The following is a 19,779-nucleotide window of genomic DNA, read 5'->3' on the forward strand; positions in this document are numbered from 1 at the left end:
TGAGGAATATAGCAATTTTATTTAATCCAGGGGGAGTCTTTTTTGGCAAATGTGTTTTTCCATCACATTTTCTTCATCACATGTTTCTCCATCAGGAGAGAAATGTGAGAGTGCTGAAAACTCTGGTATGCAGCAAAGCAGAGAAAATTCCTTTCACGAGCACCAGAAACTTTGACTGGTTATGAAGTGGGTTAGAGGTCTCAACCGCCTGTTTTTAGTTAAGGCAGCATCCTCAGCCTCCTGCCAATTTTAGGGAAACCAGTTGGAGACTCTCTAATGACAGGGACCACACTGGATGTTTGGAATGTATTCATTGTTGTAACTAAGTACCTTGGTTCTGAGTTCCAGAAAAGCCCAAACCTAGATCAGGAATGAATGTTTTTCATCACTTACTCTGCTTTATCAATTTTAGGATATACATTTTTCCTCTTTTCCATATTTTAACATCTCTGAAATTAATGACATTATGCGGTGACTGTTAGTCAAGAAGCAGTCTTGACATGTTTTCATTGCCTATGCATGTGAAAACTTGCTCTCAGCTGTTTGTATTTTCACTTCAATGAGTTATGAACTTACATGAATTTTGGTACTATACATATTAGGTTTCATTGACATTTAGAATGTTTTTTTAAAAAGATTACACTATACTTTGGCATTGAAACAAAAAAAGGAGCAGAGTTATGTAAAATTGACATTAGTAAAACGAATATTTGTCATTGGAGAAATGGCCAAAATTCCATTTTTTCTTGCAAAAAAACAACCAAGTATTTTATGGAAATGCTTCTCAAACTTTATTGTGCAAAGTAAATCATTTGAGCATCTTGTTAAAATTATTTTGTAGGTGGGTCTGGGGGGGGGGGCCTGAGGTTGCTCATTTGTAGTCAGCACCCAGGTGATGTCACTGCTAGAGGTCCAGGCCACACTTTGAGTGACAAGGCTTTACCAGACCTAATAAAGAAAGTTAACCACAGGAGGTGAAGCTGTGTTCATTTTGTTACCAAGTTATGTGTAGCAGATTGTGTATCACTTGCTAAGTCATGCTACTAAAGACAGGATAAATACCAAATCCCTAGGAATAGAATGAAAGAAATTTTAGAGCAGTAATGATGTGACTGATTTCATGTGTCTGACAAGGCTCTTTTAGGTACCAAAAATAATAAGTCTTATGATCAAATGGTCTTACATTTAATGAAATACAGTAATGTGCACACATCATTATCCTTGTATAAATCATGAAGAACCTTGTTTCAACTCTAAGCACTGTATGAACCCTTCCTTCACATCTTGTCAAGAGAGCCAGTGACATGGTATCATGTTCTCAAAAAAAATCCCAAATGCAATATTAAACACAAATAACTTCAGTTTTTTTCAAATTTCCATTCTCACTCTGTTCTCAATCTATACTCTTCTTCTAACCAAAAGGTTAAGATACTGTGACTTTTAAACTGGATAGGTTGAGAGTCAAGGATCTTAAGTAGCATCCAGTCTCATAACCGAGCTATCTGATCAAATAGCTAGCTAGAATTGGGAAAATATGGGACCAAAAAATGATGTTCAGGTACCAACAGGTGTGAAAAATCTCATTTAATGTGCTCCTTCAGGCAAAAGTTATTTGGCAAGGCCAGGACAGTTAACTACAAAATTTGTCTTTATAATGGTCCTAAGAGTTTCAGAAGAAAGTTATTTTTGTGTAGCAAGGGGTACAGTACAGTCAGGGAGATGCCACATAATGAGAATTTCCAGCCTCACAGCTCTCATGTATTGTTCCGAAAGCTTTATATTACACAAACACCCATCACCATCTTTTGTTTTTCTGAATAAAACATAGCAAATCAAAATTGATAGATAAGGCAAAGATCGAAGTTTGGAGATGCTGTGGAAAAGGTACTGGAGAGGAAGAAACTGCAGAAATTTAAATGAGAGTCCAAGTGGATCCTTGGATGAGAGCTGAGTGTTTATGTATAGGGTCATACTCTAAAAAGCCCAGCAGAGTTTCACCTCTCTGAATCTGAGAGGTGAATGGAAACACCAGAGGTCTCAAGAGCTAGAAGATGCTAAAGATATGGTCAAGTCAGAATGGAGAGAACAGAACAAGCACTTCAAATATTCCGATAATATCCTGAAAACATCATGTGTTAGGAATGAAGACCATGCCCTAGAGTAAGAACCATACCCTGGGATTAAGGGAGAAACAAAAACAAAACTAGACTAGTCCTAGCAAAGAATGAAACCAAACTCAACAGGATCAAGATCAATGATTTAACTATCTTCTAGAACAAACAATGGAGAGAACAGAACAAGCACTTCAAATATTCAGATAATATCCTGAAAACATCATGTGTTAGGAATGAAGACCATGCCCTAGAGTAAGAACCATATCCTGGGATTAAGGGAGAAACAAAAACAAAACTAGACTAGTCCTAGCAAAGAATGAAACCAAACTCAACAGGATCAAGATCAATGATTGAACTATCTTCTAGAACAAACAGCAATACCCTTTAAAGGAAGATGACATTATTCAGACTCCTATAAGGCACCCTTGACAGTGTCAGGAATACAGTAAAAAGTTACTAGATGTATGAAGAAGCAGTAAAATGTACCTGCTAGTCAATAAAAAAAATGAAGACCATCACAGGATGACCCATATGTTGTAATTAGCAGACAGGATTTAAAAATTGTTACTACAAATATGTCCAAGAACATATAGGAAAAGATGGATATAATGAGGAAACATGGAAACTATGAAAACAAACCAAGTGGAAAATTTAAACTGAAAAGTACAATATCTGAATTGAAAGTTTCCCAGAACTGGATTGATATCAGATTAGAGACTTAAGAGGAAAGGGTCAGTGAACTAGAAGATAGATCAATAGAAATGATTTAATCTGAAGAACAGAGAGAAGGATTTTGAACATTGAACAGAGACTCACTGACCTATGGGATAATAGCAACCCATTTAACATATGGGTAATTGGAGGCCTAAAAGGATGAGAGAGAAAGAATGGGACAGAAAAATACTTTAGGAAATAGTGGCCATAAAGTTCCCAAATTTGTTGGAAAACATCAATCTCAGATACAAGAAGCTCAGCAAACCCCAAGCAGAACTCTTTTTTTTGCTGAACGCGGGCCTCTCACTGTTGTGGCCTCTCCCGTTGTGGAGCACAGGCTCCGGACGCGCAGGCTCAGCGGCCATGGCTCATGGGCCCAGCCGCTCCACGGCATGTAGGATCCTCTCGGACCGGGGCGCGAACCGCGTCCCCTGCATCGGCAGGTGGACTCTCAAGCACTGTGCCACCAGGGAAGCCCCAGAACTCATTTTTTAAAAACCCAAACCAAGGCACATTATACTCAAGCTGCTGAAAACAAATGAAGAAAAAAACTTCAGTCTAGAGGAAAAGCCACAATATATAACAGAGGAACAAAAATACAAACAACAGCTGACATTATCAGGTAGAACAGAATCCAGAAAACAGTGTCAAGCCAGAATTCTGTATATGGTATCCAGCAAAGATATCCTTTAAAACTGAGCGTGAAAACCAGTTAGAATGGGCATCATCAAAACATCTACAAACAATAAATGCTGGAGAGGGTGTGGAGAAAAGGGAACCCTCTTGCACTGTTGGTGGGAATGTAAATTGATACAGCCACAATGGAGAACAGTATGGAGATTCTTCAAAAAACTAAAAATAGAACTACCATATGATCCAGCAATCCCACTATTGGGCATGTATCCAGAAAAAAACATAATTCAAAAAGACACTTGTGGTGACTTCCCTGGTGACACAGTGGTTAAGAATCCACCTGCCGGGCTTCCCTGGTGGCTCAGTGGTTAAGAATCTGCCTGCCAATTCAGGGGACGTGGGTTCGAGCCATGGTCCGGGAAGATCCGACATGCCGCGGAGCAGTTGAGCCCATGCGCCACAACTACTGATCCTGTGCTCTAGAGCCCACGAGCCACAACCACTGAGCCTGCACGCTACAGCTACTGAAGCCCATGTGCCTAGAGCCTGTGCTCCGCAACAAGAGAAGCCACCACAATGAGAAACCCATGCATCGCAACAAAGAGTAGCCCCTGCTCGCTGCAACTAGAGAAAGCCCACACACAGCAACGAAGACCCAACACAACCAAAAATAAATAAATTTTAAAAATTAAATAAATAAAAGGAAAATCTTAAAAAAAAAAAAAAATCCACCTGCCAGTGCAGGGGACATGGGTTCTATCTCTGGTCCAGGAAGATCCCACATGCCATATAGCAACTAAGCCAGTGCACCACAACTACTGAGCCTGTGCTCTAGAGCTCACGAGCCACAACTACTGAGCCCTCATGCCATAACTATGGAAGCCCACAGCCCTAGAGCCTGTGCTCTGCAACAAGAGAAGCCACTGCAATGAGAAGTACACACACCACAACAAAGAGTAGCCCCCGCTCGCCACAACTAGAGGAAAGAGCAATGAAGACCCCACACAGCCAAAAATAAATAAAGTTTTAAAAATTTACAACTTAAAAAAAAAAAAAGACACATGCACCCCAGTGTTCATTGCAGCACTATTTACAATAGCCAGGTTGTGGCAGCAACCTAAATGTCCATCAACAGACGACTGGATAAAGAAGATGTGGTACATATATACAATGGAATATTACTCAGCCATAAAAAGGAACGAAATTGGGTCATTTGTAGAGACGTGGATGGACCTAGAGACTGTCATACGGAGTGAAGTAAGTCAGAAAGAGAAAAACAAATATCGTATATTAACACATATATGTGGAATCTAGAAAAATGGTACAGATGAACTGGTTTGCAAGGCAGAAATAGAGAGATGGATGTAGAGAACAAAGGTATGGACACCAAGGGGGAAACAAGGGAGGTGGGATGAATTGGGAGATTGGGATTAACATATATACACTAATATGCATAAAATAGATAACTAATGAAAACCTGCTGTATAGCACAGGGAACTCCACTTCGCTGTACAGTAGAAACTAACACAACGTTGTAAAATGACTATACCCCTATTAAAAACAAAAATAAAGGCTGTTTCTTTAGAAAAAATAAATAAAATGAGGGTGAAATAAAGAAACTTCCAGATAAACAAAAGCTGAGAGAATTTGTTGCCAGAAAACCTGCATGACAAGCAAAGCTAAAGAAAGTTCTTTAGGCTGAAAGATTATGTCAGATAGAAACTTGGATTTCATAGGAAGAAACAAAGAATACAAGAAAAATGGTTGAGATGTGGGTAAATGTAAAAGTCTTTTTTCTTTTTTTTTTTTGCTTAAAGTCTTTAAATCATCCTTGATTATTTGAATGGAAAATAGTAACATTCATTGTGGGGTTTTATAATGTATGTTGAAGTAAAATATGTGACAAAAGTAGCGCAAAGGATGGGGAGTACAATGAAATTGTATTTTTGTAGGGCTCTTACATGTTTTGTAATAGGTAAAATATTAATTCTAAGTACTCTGTGATGAGTAAAGATGCATTTTTCCAGTTTTATTGAGAAATAGTTGACATATTGAGGTGTACAGCATGATGGTTAGATTTACATATATTGTCATATTACTGACACAGTGCGTTTAGTTAACATCCATCATCTCATATAGATAAGAAGCATACTGTAATCTGTAGAGCAACCATTAAATATAAAATAAAAATAGCTAAACATCTAATAAAGGAAACAAAATTGAAAGCTAAAAAATATTTGATTAACTCAAAAGAAGGCAGAGAAAGAGAGACATAAGCGCAATAAAACAATAATGATGGGACGAATTGAAAACAAATAGCAGAAGGGTAGACTTAAACCCAAGCATATAAAGAATTGTACAAGTGGACTAAAAGGCAGAGATTATCAGACTGGATATAAAAGCAAGACCAAACTATATGCAATGTATAAGGGATGCATTTTAAACATAAATTGAAAGTAAAGCGATGGAGAAAGATACCATGAAACCAGAAGCAGAAGAAAGCTGGTGTAGCTCTACCAATTTAAGGCAAAATAGACTTTATGATAAGGAAAATTACCAGAGATGATAAGGACATTACAAAACAATAGAAATATTAATTCACAAGGGAAATATAACTATGCCAAATGTATATGCCTCTCATAATCAAATTTCAAAATATTTGAGACAAAACTGACATAACTGAAAGGAAAAATGGACAAATCCACAATCGGTAGAGATACAGAAAACTTGAACAACACTATCAAACAACTTAACCTAATGGACACTTATGGAGAACTGCACTTAATAGTTGCAGAATATACATTCTTTTCAAGTGTACATGGAAGTTTTATAAAGTTATACCAGTTGTAGAACCATATAATAATTTAAAAATATTGAAATTCAAAGGACTGAAATTTATAGAGTATGTTCTCTGACCACAGAAACATTAAAGCAGAAATCAATAGTAATGAAATGTTTATGAAACACCAAACAATGCACTTTTAGAAGTAAATATGTGATAAATTAGAAATATTTCAAACTAAATGATAATGAAAACACAACATATTAAAGTTTGTTGGGATGCAGTTAATGCAGTAGAAGGGAAATTATAGCTTTAAACATTTATATTAAAAAATTTAAGATCAGTGATTTAAATTTCTGCCTTAAGAAGCTTGGAAAAAGATGAACAATTTAAACATAAAGTAACTAAAAGGAAATAAATAATAAGGATAAGAGTAGAAATCAATGAAATAGAAAACATAACAATAGAAAATTAACAAAGCCAAAAGTTGGCACTATAATAAGATTTTTAAATGTGACAAACTCCTAGCAAGATTAAATAAGAAAAATGAGAAGACACAAATTACCACTATCAGGAATGAAAGAGGATATCCCACTATTTGTCTTACATCTACTAAAAGGATAACAAGGGATGAAATTTGACAACTTAGGTATAATGTGCTAATTCCTTGGAAAGCACAACCTAGTAAAATGGACTCGAAAAGAAATCGAAAATCTGAATTGCTTTATATCCATTAAATAAATTAAATTCATGATAAAAACTTCCCTTCTAAGAAAACTCCAGGCCTAGATGGCTTCACAGGCGAACTCAATCAAACATTTAACAAGAAAATGATACTAATCTAATACTAACTTCAGAAAATGGAGAAAGAAACATTCCCAACTTGTTTTATGATGCCAATGTAACACTGATACTAAAATCTGACAAAAATATTATAAAAGAGGAAACTAAAGACCCATATCCTTTTGAACATAGACAAACAGAAAAAATTCTTAATAAAATATAAGGAAATGTGAATCCAGAAATATATAAAAAGCATTATATGTTATGATCAATTGAGATTCATTTCAGAAATACAAGCTGGGTTTAGCATTTAAAAATTAATCATTGTAACTCAGTATATTAAAAGAACAGAGGGAAAAAACATATCATCATTCAAAAAGTGTAGCAAAAACATCTGACAAAAATTCAATACCCATTTTCACAATATTCTCAGAAAACTAGAAATAGAAGGGAACTTTCTCAACCTAATAAAGGGCATCTGTGAAAAACTTACAGCTAACATCATACTTGGTCATTAAAAACTGAATACTTTTCCCCGAAGTTCAGGAACAAGACAAAGATGTTCATTCTCACCACTTCTATTCAGTGTTATACTGGAGGTCCTAGCCAGTGAGATAAAGCAGGAAAAATAAATTAAAGGCATATAAATTAGAAAGAAATCTAACTATCTTTGTTGACAGGTAACATGATCTTGTATGCAGAAAATCCTAAAGAACCTACAGAAAAAAAATACTAGAATGAATAAATGAATCTAGTAACATTGTAGGGAATAAGATCAATATACAAAATTGATTAGAAGTTTGTTAAGTTTGAGATATCAAGTTGGCACTAGGGTTTAAAATCTAGGGTTTGTGGGGCTTCCCTGGTGGCGCAGTGGTTGAGAGTCCGCCTGCCGATGCAGGGGCCATGGGTTCGTGCCCCGGTCCGGGAAGATCCCACATGCCGTGGAGCGGCTAGGCCCATGAGCCATGGTCGCTGAGCCTGCGCGTCTGGATCCTGTGCTCCGCAACGGGAGAGGCCACAACAGTGAGAGGCCCGCGTACCGCAAAAAAAAAAAAAAAAAATCTAGCGTTTGTGTAAGAGGCCTGTCATGGAGATATAAATGTAGAAATAGATTTTAGTAGATAAATAAAAGATTTGGATAAGTGAAATCCCCTAAGGAATAAGGAGAGAGGGGGGAGAAAAGAGGTCCAAGGACTGAGGGTACCTTTGTAAAGAAACTCTCTAGTTTCACACAGTTACTCTTCCTCTGAGTCCTGATTTTGTGAGGTGAGGGGCTTATGGGGCTTCAGCTGGGTGGAGCTTCAATAGAAAGCCATGTTTCCTTTAAGGGAACTTTCATTTGAACAACAATAAGCTCCCCGTGGGTGTTAGAACTCTGTTGCCCATACAGTAAGTTTTCATTAATACTGACTCTCTAGTTGGTATTTGTGATGACCTCCTTGAGAAGCCCTAGGACACTCAGAGAGCGTTGGTTATTTCTGGCCTGGGAGAGGGGTCAGATGAACCGTTAAGTGTATGAATCTTCTTTCCATGGATTGCGTAAGAAGATGCGTTTCTGTGATAAACTGCAGGGCTGTTTCTTTCTTTGTTTTTTTATTCTTTGGCGTCTTGTCTACAACATGTGCAGTGTTTGGCTCTGGGGCTCTGTAGAGGCAGGAATGCTCCAATATATCACTGTCATTATTGTGCTGCCAGCCTTAGAGCTCTCATGTTGATGTCTCGCTTCTGTTCCACCCCCAGATCTGGGAAGATGAAAACTTTGGGCATTTAATATAGCCTCAAGCTATTGATGACTATAAAATATGGAGCCAGATGGATTTACATTCTTTTCCTGAAGGCAAAACATAGCTTGTCTCTTCTAAGATCTTATCTATTTAATGAGTACAGGTAGTATAATTAAGGCCTTTCTCCAGTGCTGTGGATGTGCCAAAGGTACTGAAAAGTTTGCTTAGTTTTCATAAATCATATCTGTTTGGACCTTCACACCCTTGGGGGCCAGTGCTGATACCCATTAATGGAGGATGTCACAGTGGCTTTTGTTTTTTCTCCTTATGGGGAAGTTGCCTTTGTTTAGAGGGAAGCTTCTTGGTTGGTGCTGCTGACTATGGCCAGATGGCCACTGTCAAGGCAAAGTCATGGGATGAAGGAATGATGCTGTCAAGTGGGAGGTGTGAGGTAGCAGGGATCTGGGAGTGAGCCCTTTGGCATGGAGCAAGTTCTCATGATCTGGGAGAACCCAAGAGTGCACAAAATTGGGCAGGCCCTTGACCAGCGAGCAGAGCCCAAACCACTTTGGGTGGCTTTCTTAGCTCTGCTGGCCGTAAGAGGTCTTCAGCATGGTTCTTCAAAGAGCCTGGTAGAATTAGATATATTTGCAATTTTCATTCTTAACAAGCTGTTTGGAATAAATATGCTGGCTACATTGTTTTCTTGGCTCTTATTCATTGGTTAATAATGTGTGTGTGTGTGTGTGTGTGTGTGTGTGTGTGTGTGTGTGTGTGTGTGTGTATGTGTTTTGGAAACAACTCTTTCTCTGTTGGCTTGGAAGAGGAACCCAAGAGAAATATTGTGTTGGATTCTGTGCTAATCTTTCAAAACAACACGTGTGCAAGAGTGGCTTGGCCAAACCTGGCTCCAATCTCATAGAAAGCCATAGTTACTGGATCCAGACACCAAGGGGACTGAGGACAGGCTGAAAATTCTGTTGGCAGGTCCTGGTGGATTCCAATGGGCACTTGCTCAAGAATAGAGAGAAAAGAGCAGGGGGCCCAGGTGGCATATATGGAGCTGAGCACATCTCTTATGACCTCTGCAGTGATGTTGATAGACTGTCTCACGTACAGCTTCAAGGGAGGGGACCTGGGCCAGTGGGAGCTAGAAGGGATGGTACAGTAAGTCCTGAACCAATGACACACAGGCAGGGAAGTGGACAGAGAATAGTCTGGGGATGCACTATGTGGATTCATCTCCTATCACGTGTATTAACTGTCCCGTCACCCAGTCTGTAGCACATACTTGCTGGATGCAACATACTGTTCTGAAGCAGGTTCTTTTTACAGCCACAGCTGCTCAATTATGTTTCTGCGTTGTTTCCTGATGGGTGGGGAAAAGCTGAGAACAGCTGCAGCCTCTAAGAGAATGAAGCCCAGTTCTTGTGCATTTGTGGCGCTGCCCAATGTGGGGCTAAACACAGAGGCCCTTGAAGAGGTGACCAAGCTGAGTTTCTAGTCCTTGCTATGATGACCTCTTCAGAATATCACTCACTGGCTCTTGCATGAAGAACTTTCAATCTGAGAGTGGGCGTGGGACAAGAATGGATTCTTCCTGGCTGTGGAAGGCAGAGCATGAGATTGGAGAGACCCTTTAGAGCCATGATGGGGCCAAGGTGTTTCCGTTACTGCAGAGAAGGGCATCTCCCATTATAACTTGTCTCCCAAGGGCCTCACTGTCCTGCAGTGCTGATGAAGGGCTGACTTGCCCTCTGTCCCCACTTAGCACTGTTTAGAGAGGTCAGGACAGACATGGTCTCAGCCTTCAAAGGGTTAACTCTCCCAAGGGAGAAGTCCAGTTTTATTCGGCCAGTGTTCATGGAGCATCGGCTCATGCTGGGAACCATGTTCTCTCTGGGGGAGGGGGGTGATCTAGTTCTTGGCCTGGGGGAGCTTCCAGGCTAGTAAGCCAGCAACCCTCTGTACTGACACAAGTTCTCAGAGCTCAGTCAACATTCACTAGATAATATGTGTCAGGCACCTTCACCTGCATAATCACATTCAATGCTACCAGTGGCTCTGTGTGTTTGGCGCTATGATTTTCTTTCTTTTTTTTCTTAATTTTCTATTTTTTAATTGAAGTATAATTGATTTACAGTGTTGTGCTAATCTCTGCCGTACAGCAAAGTGACTCAGTTATACACATATATACATTCTTTTTTAATATTCTTTTCCATTATGGTTTATCTCAGGAGATTGGATAGAGTTCCCTGTGCTATATATCTTGTTGTCTGTCCATTCTAAATGTAATAGTTTACACCTTCTAACCCCAAACTCCAAGTCCATCCCTCTCCCTCCCCACCTCTCCCTTGGCACCCATAAGTCTGTTCTCTATGTCTGTGAGTCTGTTTCTATTTTGCAGATAGGTTCATCTGTGGCACTATGATTTTCATCCCATTTTACAGATGAGGAGACTGAAGCTTAGAGAGTTAGGTAACTTGACTAAGGCTCCCCACCAGTGAATGGAAGAGCCCACATTCTTTCCTAGAGCCAGATGACTGATCTCAGAGAAGAGAGATATTTTAATCTAGCTCTTATGATAAGCAATGGATAGTGCACATAAAACTTGTTATGGAGGGCTAAGGTGGTTGTTCTGACAGAGATTAGGAAGGCTCTTCAGAGAAGACCACTCATAAGACAGACTTTGGAAGACAAATGGAATTTCAACAAGTGCAGGTGGAGAGAAAAAATCCCAAGCAGAGGACCAGCCTTAGCAAAGGTGTCATGGCGTCAGGGCTAAGCAGGGCGTGTTCAAGAGAAGTCCGATGTGGTAGGAGCCTGGCATTTGTGAGGGAAGGTGGTGGAAGACAAAGACAGCTGAGATTCTGGAGGTCCGACTTTGTGAAGCAGACAGTGAGAGCTGTGAAGATTTGGGGCAGTGCTGTATCTGATCTGAGTGCAGATTTGGGGTTGGTAGAAACGTCTGATGAAGTCCAGGTACTCAGGTGGCTAGCCTCCCTGGGCAGTGCCATCTGCTAACATTCATGAGAGAGGCAGCATTTGTTCTGCATATCTGCATTGCTGCCAACATGATGGAGGTTTTATATTTATTATCTCTAGTCTTTACCACAGCCCTGCAAAGCAGATGAGGAGACTAAAGCTCAGAGAGGTTAAGTCTTGTGCTCAAGGTCACCCAGCTAATGAGTCAGACCCAGGTGTGTGTGAATCCAAAGCCATGCTCTTTGCGCAGCATATGGGCATTTCCCAGGAGACCAGAAGATGACATGAAGACCGTTTTCCTGCTCATCTTCACTCCTGGGAGGCCACCTTCCCCGGTGTGAGCTGACAATGTGGCTGTCACTTAGCACTGATTTTACCTGCAAAGAGGTACCTTCCACCAGGGCCTTCCACTGCCATCGCTGTTGACGGAAAGGGCTGGGAATACACACAGGGAAGGCACTCACTCACCAGAGTGCAGTCTCTGGAGCAAGGCCTCTGGGGGAATAACTTGTATTTGGAGGTACCGGGGGGTAGCTTGCCTGTCCTCTGCTCCATCTGTCACCATTCTGAAACAGCCAGAGGCTCTGCTAGGCCGTCTCTGCATTGCTCAGAAGCACCCCAGCTTGGAATGAAACCAACTGGTCCAGTTAAATGGCATACGGGAGCCTTGATATAACTCTGCGGATAAGAACTCGCGGACAGTTTTTCCTTTGGTTGTTTGCCTCTTTCAAGTTGCCTTTTGAGTTTACAGATGTTAAGCCACAGCTGGTTTCCTCCTTGCCATAAGGGCCCTTTGGTAGCCAGTCAACTGAGTTTTCCATTGTTATTTTTCACAGATCTAATAGCTGTTGGCAATTACTTTGTGTTATTTTGTTCACGTAATTATTCACTGGGCCTGAAATACCCCCAGGTGACCATCGGCATCTCAGCTGTGGCCTTACTTGCTGAAGTCACCACTAGGAAGTGGTTAAAACCTTGAGGATGAAAAGGGGAACTTTTTCCTAATGAGGCTGATTCAGCCGCTAAGAGCAAAGCCCAGTGCACGGATTGAGTTCTAGCTCATCCTGAGTTGCCGTCGCATGATTGCCCCAAGTGCCCTGAGTTCTGCCAGGTCTGTCTGTGATCCAAACTCTTCTTAGAGAAGTGTTTTCAGGAAAGACAGGCTAGCCTGCTCTCCCTGGTTCATGATTAAATTTTAGGCCAGAGACCACTGAGCCCCACGTGGAAACCCCCTTCCCTCTGCCATGGGTCTTTCTGTTCTTCAGTAGCTCATCTTTGACCGGCAGCTGCTAAGAATTCATGTTTCCAGCACCTGGTAGAGCACTGATACTAAAGAGAGAACACTCTGAGACTGTGACCTGCTCTCTGCCCAGGCTGGCTGGGGAGAGGGAACTAGAACTTGGCCCCTTCACCTCATGGCCCCAACAGCAATTCCTGGCAGTGACATTGAGGGCCAAGGGAGGGGGGAGGAGGGCAAGGGCCGTCAAGCACACCAATGGGCAAGGTCAGAGCCTTGTGCCTAGCCCGAGACTTGGAAACAACTGCAAGTTTTCTGCGTGTGTGAAAAAGAGTGCTAGGAAGTCTTTTGGGTCTTGAAAAACTATCTTATAAATAGAAGGAAGAAAGAATTTTCCCTTGGTAAATTTCTGAGGACTACGTTCCAAGGCTCTTGAGGAGGGAATAGGAAGGAGTTTAATTTCCCGCTGGAAGGATCTGCACGCTGAGGGGAGGGGCAGCAGCTCCCACCCGTGGTTGCTGCACAGGGAGCACGGGCCCCCTCAGGCAGGCTCTGGAGGGAGTTCAGAAGACCAGCCCAGTTTCGGGGGCCTTATGGCAAATCACTCACTTTTACTCAGACTCAGATTCCCATGCAGCAAGTTAATCCAACAGTCCTATGCACGGGGTTGTGCAGGTGGCTGCCTGGTCTCTGCTCCTCCGAGGGCTGGTGACCTCTGAGCCACCACCTGCTTCTCTGCCTAGACTCGGGTTATCTGCAGCTCTGGCCTCAGTTTCCTCGGCTGTCAAATGGGGGTAATTGCAGCCCCATAAAGCTTTGGGGGGGCTTAAATGGGACAATGCAGGGAAAGTACTCAGCCCCGTGACTGACACATAGCGACTGCATGCTCAGTGGTTACTTTCTTAAATAAATGTTTTATTTTGAAATAATTTTAGTTTTTGAGACGTTGCAAAGATAGTACAGAGAGTTCCCATATATCCCTCACCTATTTTCCCCTAACGTTAACATCTTACATAACTATGGTACGTTTGTCAAGACTAAGAAACCAACTTCGATACATTACTATTAACTAAACTCAAGATTTCATTCGGCTTTTACTAGTTTTTCTACCACTATCCTTTTACAGTTCCATGATTCAATCCAATTCAATCACATTTTGACTTATTTTTCTTAGACTTCTGTGGGTCTGTAGACCCTGAAGAGTGCAGCAATGTCTTCTCTTGTCTCAAACTTAGCACAGTCAAGCACAGGGCCTGGGTACAACCAGAGTCGGGGGTGTGATCCATGACTTTACTCTAAAACATCTTGCCTAAAATCTCTGTCCTTTGGGGAGACCATCAGGGCCCAGGGTGGCAGTCCTTGGAGCTCCCCCAATCCTCAGCCTCCCAGCCTTATGGGGGATAGAGCCTAGGGCATGTGCAGAGGAGCCCTCCTGGACTTTGGGGCACAGGGGGAGGTGGGACCACAAAGTTTTTTCATTGAGCCCATTTCTGGGAAGGGGTCACCTTCTGGCTTCCTGAGGCTCCCAAGCCGTTCTTGGCCCTCCCTCCCACCCTAAGCCAGTGCAGGGTCAAGTGTACTCTGTGATGGGAACCAGCCCACAGCCTTTGTTGAAACCTGGCTCCTTGGAGCATAGGCCCTGGCCCTCCGAGCCCTGCTAGGAAGAGGTTTAGAGAGAGCTTTGCTCAGCTTCCTGTCAGGGCCTGTGGAGGTGGAGAGAGGAAGTGGGTAGCCCAGAGGGCTTAGGGCCTGCATGGCATCTTCCGGCCTCATGGTAGATCCTTCCTCTCTGGCTTCAGGCCTCATGGAGGTTTCTGGGGACTCTGAGAGATGGGTTCCAGCCTGAGATGAGATGCCTCAGCAGGGATCTCTATTCCTGGGCCCACTGAGCTGCTTATGAAGGGTGGGTGGTCCCCAACCCCTCTGGAGTAGTATAGATATCATTGGAGAGTTTGAGATGAAGACCCTTGCCCTTGCTCTGACTGGAGAGGTCATCTTCTTTTAGGACGTGCTCTCGGGGCAGACTCTCAGGCCTGCCACTTTTACATGGAACCACACTGCTGTCTGAGCAGTTTGGGGGCCTGTGTCTTGGAGTCATGGAGCAGACGCCCGACACGCTGAGTCCCAGGACACTCACATGAAGCAGCCAGCCTGCCTGGCGCTGGAGGATGGCTGACGACCAAGAATGTTCGCTTAACACACATTCCTTCTCCGAATCCTAAGCGCATGAATATTTTGAAACCTCAAAGCGGTTTGTTCTCTTAAAAACGAGAACCACATGCCCGCAGAGGCAGCGTGCTGATGCGCTCAGATGTTTCACATGTGAGATGGGAATCCTAGGGCTCTGGTGGCAGGAGTCCTGGGCTTCAGCCCCAGCTGTGCCACTAAGGGCCCTGTGACCTTGGGCGGGTCCCTGCCTCTCCTGGGCCCTCAGTTTCTCCATCCATCAAGCAAGAACACCGGGATCTTGATGGGCCTACCAGCTCTGAGGGTTTATGAATCTTGGGGGGACGGAGACTCTGAAGTTGACTGCTTTATAGGGAAGTTTATTTGAAATCCATGAGGGCCTATGATTGCTTGTAAATGTTTAAGATGCATTTTTTTAGTAAGTCTGAACACAGGCAAAAATGGCAAGAATGTAAACAGTCCTTAGAAAGGCCTTTTCTGCTGGCCTGTGGTTGGGGACTGCGGTAAGAGCACACAGGCAGTCAGGAAAAGGCAAAGGTGCGTGGCGGTCTTTCAGGGACCGTGGCCCTGGGGGCCTAGAGGGCTGCGCCAAGGCCACCCAGCGCTGGTGCAAACTGGCAGTGTGGACACCTCCTTCCCCGCCAGTTGTTATGGCAGGAACGAGGGCTTGACATCTGCAACCGTGATGTCCCAGCTCCCCTTGAGGAGAGTCCCCTGGACTCCCTGTTGCCAGCTTTGAATTCTTGTCAGAGCCAAACAGCTGGGCAATAAGGTCCCCAGCTAACCAATTAATGGGAAAATGGGGCAGAGGCAATGGCCAAACTATGGCCTGTGACTAGCCCTCTCCCGGGGTTGGGGAGCTCTGGCCACCACAGGAGCCTCTGGTTGGAAGAGCTTCAGGATTCTGGGGTAAGAGTGCTTTAGGAGAGAGAAAGAGTTCTGTCGCTAACAACACAAATTAGAAAAAAAAGTTACTATAAATGATCTACTTGGTGTCAATTGGCTGGGGAACCCCTTGTGAGAGGGACATGAGTCTGTAGGGCTTCATTCTTCCCTTCATGGAGTGTTTGCTGAGTGTCCAGTAGGTACCAGGTACAGTGTTGGTGCCTGACTTGATGGTGATTGGAGCCTGGCAGGAGAGAAAAGCATAAACGGGTGAACCGCAGTTGAGGAAGTGGTGACCGTGGCAGACAGGGGGCCCTGATGATAATGGAGTGCAGACTCAGATACAGTGGTCCAGGAGGACCTCTCTGCAGAGGTGACTTTACTCTGAGACTTGAAGGATTAGGAGGTGCCAGTGTGCTAGGGGAGGGGCAGGGAGTCCCTGGCAGACACAGCTGCACAGGCTGAGGCTCTGAAGCTGGAAAGGGCTGGGCTGAGAGAAGGGTTTGAATGAGTGGGAAGATGCGGGCATTGAAGATGCACATGTAGGGTCTGCTTGTCTGTGTGCCCTGAGTAGGGGGTGGCTTTAGAGCAGAATGGTTGTGTGGGCAGCATGACAATAGGACTGTTTGTGTGCACCCGTGAGCATCCTAGCACAATGTCCATGCAACTAAATGCCAGACTCTTGACTAAGAAGCTGAAAATCAGGGCTCCCAGGGTCTCATTCAAACACGGAATGAATTCATGGAGACTTTCCCGCCCCCACTCACTTGCCCTTCCAGTCATTGTCAGATGCCATTCTCATCTTTTGTCCTTGTCTCACGGTTACTCATATTTCCCGCAAATCTGCATGTTTACATTTCCTGCAGTCCCGTTATTCCAGTTGGCCCATAATTGCTTGAGGAGAGGGTAGGCAGAAGGTCCTCCTGAAGTGTCCTGTTCCTGCCCTCCCCAGTCAGAGGAGGAAGCAGAGTGGGAAGAGGAATTTGACGGTGGCACGCAGCATGTACTTGATGCAGCTCCTGCAAGGAGAGCCTGCAGGAGGGTGTAGATGAGTCGAAAGACAGGGCCTGAGAGAGTGGTGGTTGTGACGGGGAGATGAGAGGTGAGGGTGCCGCCTCTTCTGCAGACCGTGGGTGCACCCACTGATGGACGCCCCCCCCACCCTCCAAAACCTCCTGGTCTTTGAGACCCAGCCCCAGTGGCAGCAACTCTGTGAAGCTTTGTGCAACTTTCTAGACCCTGTTGAAGCCTGTGTCCTCTGGACTTGTGAGTTTTAGAGTTGCCCTTGGTTGTCTAAGCCACACACCACAGACCCCTGCTACTCACAGTGTGGTCCATGGTTTGGCCACTTTGGCATCACTTGGAGTTGTTAGAAATGCAGATTCTCTGGGCCTTCCCTAAACCTTCTAAATCAGGATCTGCATTTTATGAAGATCCAAAATGATTCCTATGGTCCTTAGAGTTTGAGAAGCAGGGCCATAGACCTTCATCACCTGGTCTTCCAGAGGTGGGACTCTGCTCTCCTTGATGGGACGGTGAGCTCCTAGGAGCAGAGCCCCAGTCCCCGCTCTTGAAGCTAAGAATAATGGTGATCTAGGCAGGGACTCAGCAAATCCTTGATTGGACATATTTGGAGGAGGTGAGGGGCAAACCAAACAGAGAGGCAAGTGGGGAAGAAAAGAAGAGAGCAGTGATGAGCAGTTCATCCAGGGTCTCAAGAACCTTGGACAAGGCTGTGGATCTCTCGGAATGTTCTTCGAGCAAGATCGTTTTCACTTAGTGAGTCCTAAACTGAGATGTTTATGAAATCAAGGCTACAGCTTAGAGATATTGCAAGATTGAGAGCGCAGTGACCGGATGTGACCACTCTTTTCCTTAACCCAAAGTCCTGGAGATCCCAGAGGGGCTGTTTGCTTCTCTATTTCTCTTTCTAAAAGCCTGGCTTACAAAGGGCAAAGGTCAGAGAGACCAAAATTGTGAACCAGCACCAAGATATGTCAAGGACAGCTCCTCTCCCTCCCTTTCCCATCACCAGTACTCCAAGCTTAGTCATGAGGATGGAGGGACTTTGCCAGCATCCAAGAGGTCAGAGCTTTGGTGAGGGTGATTGAGGATGATGCTTCTTTCCCATGAAGGAGGCTCCAGACACACACTGATTTCTGAGGAATCAGCTGGGGTCATTGGGGGGCTGCTGCCTCAGAGAAGAAGGACTCCAGGGCAAAGGATGACCCTGGGAGCAAAGCACAGTCACATGCTGATGGCATGGAGCTGGAACACTCTTTCTTTCAAAGAAACTGATTATTATTAAGCACCTACCATTAGCCAGGTTCTGGAGAAATGAGAGAAGTTGCTCAGTTCAGTGTCCCAGTTCGAAGCTCAGACCCACAGGAGTTGTTTTGTAAGGGTGGCTTGCTTAGAGCTGAGCCAAACTCAGAACGCACATCCAGCCCGTAACCTTGGGTTGAGCTCATCGTCTTATTGGGATAGAGGAAGCTCACAGTCTGCCTCCGACAGACAGCCTTTCCTCATGACTCTAACCTTGCCCCCTGAAGAAGAGTTGTGTCTGTTCAGTTTATACATAGAGTAATGTACTGTTGTGTGTTGGTCTGCTCCCTGCCTTCCTCTTTGACCCCATCTCCTAGCACCCACTCCCAGGCCAGTTAACAAGTTATTGCCATGCAGCTCCAAACTCATCCTCATTTGCCTGCTCTGTGATAATGGAGGTGGGCTTTGTAAGTATTTTTCCTTTGCCAGCAGCATGATGCTAAGCCTTGTCAGTAGAGGACATTGAGGGGACACTGGAGAAAGAAAGGGTTTTCTTGTCCTGGTTCCTGTGGGCCTCATTTTCCCAGGCTTCTATAGAACACGCTTTCTCCAGTGCTCGGGTCTTGAGAGCCGTGGTTTCTGCTGTGCCAGGCTCCTGCAGGGCACATCCTTCTCTAATACCTGCCTCCTGCAGAAGTGGCTTTTTGAGCTCCTGCAGTGCCCAGTGGCTAGCAGCTCTCCACCCGCCACATCTTCTCTGGCAGTTTCCCAAAGTAATGCTACCAGCAAGGTACCTCCTTGTGAAAGGCCCCCTCCAACACTCCCTTGGATGAACTTATAGTGAGTTCTGAGCTGTTGTACCTCCTTGTGGACACCTTCTCCTGACATCCCAGAGGGCAGAGTCCTGGCAAGTCCCACCAGTGAGGTATCTAGTGACTTTTCTGCCATGCAGTGAACCACGACTGTGCCCTCTCTGAGGTCTGGATCCCAGCCCTTGGTGGGGCACTCTTCCTTGGGCACTAGGGCACTATCTCAGCTGTAGGGATCATGGCTGTTCTCTGTATCTCTATTCCTGCATTCTTCAGACTCTCCAACTCTTATTGGCCAAGTCCCCGTTACTCCAATCCCCTATTAACAGTTCTTTATATTAATTTTTTATTTGAATTATTGTGTGGTTTCTATGTCCTTATTGGACTTATGGGCAGAACTTTGAACAGTATACTTGGTTGTCCACTAGTGTGAAATGAGAGATGGCTGGAAGTGTGGAGCTACATAGATTTGTGGGCAGTTACTAATGGTTTGGCTGGATAGTCAGAGGCTTGGAAGGAACATGATTGGAAGATCAGTGACAACGTCTAGGGAAGAGGTATGTGGCTGGACCTCGCTCAGAAGGGGCACAAAGATATCTGTGAGGATATTTGTGTCCCATGTGATGCCCAAAGGGAACCCACTGTGGAGAAGGTAGAC

Source organism: Tursiops truncatus, chromosome 3, assembly GCF_011762595.2.
Source record: "Tursiops truncatus isolate mTurTru1 chromosome 3, mTurTru1.mat.Y, whole genome shotgun sequence".
Classification (NCBI taxonomy): Eukaryota; Metazoa; Chordata; class Mammalia; order Artiodactyla; family Delphinidae; genus Tursiops; species Tursiops truncatus.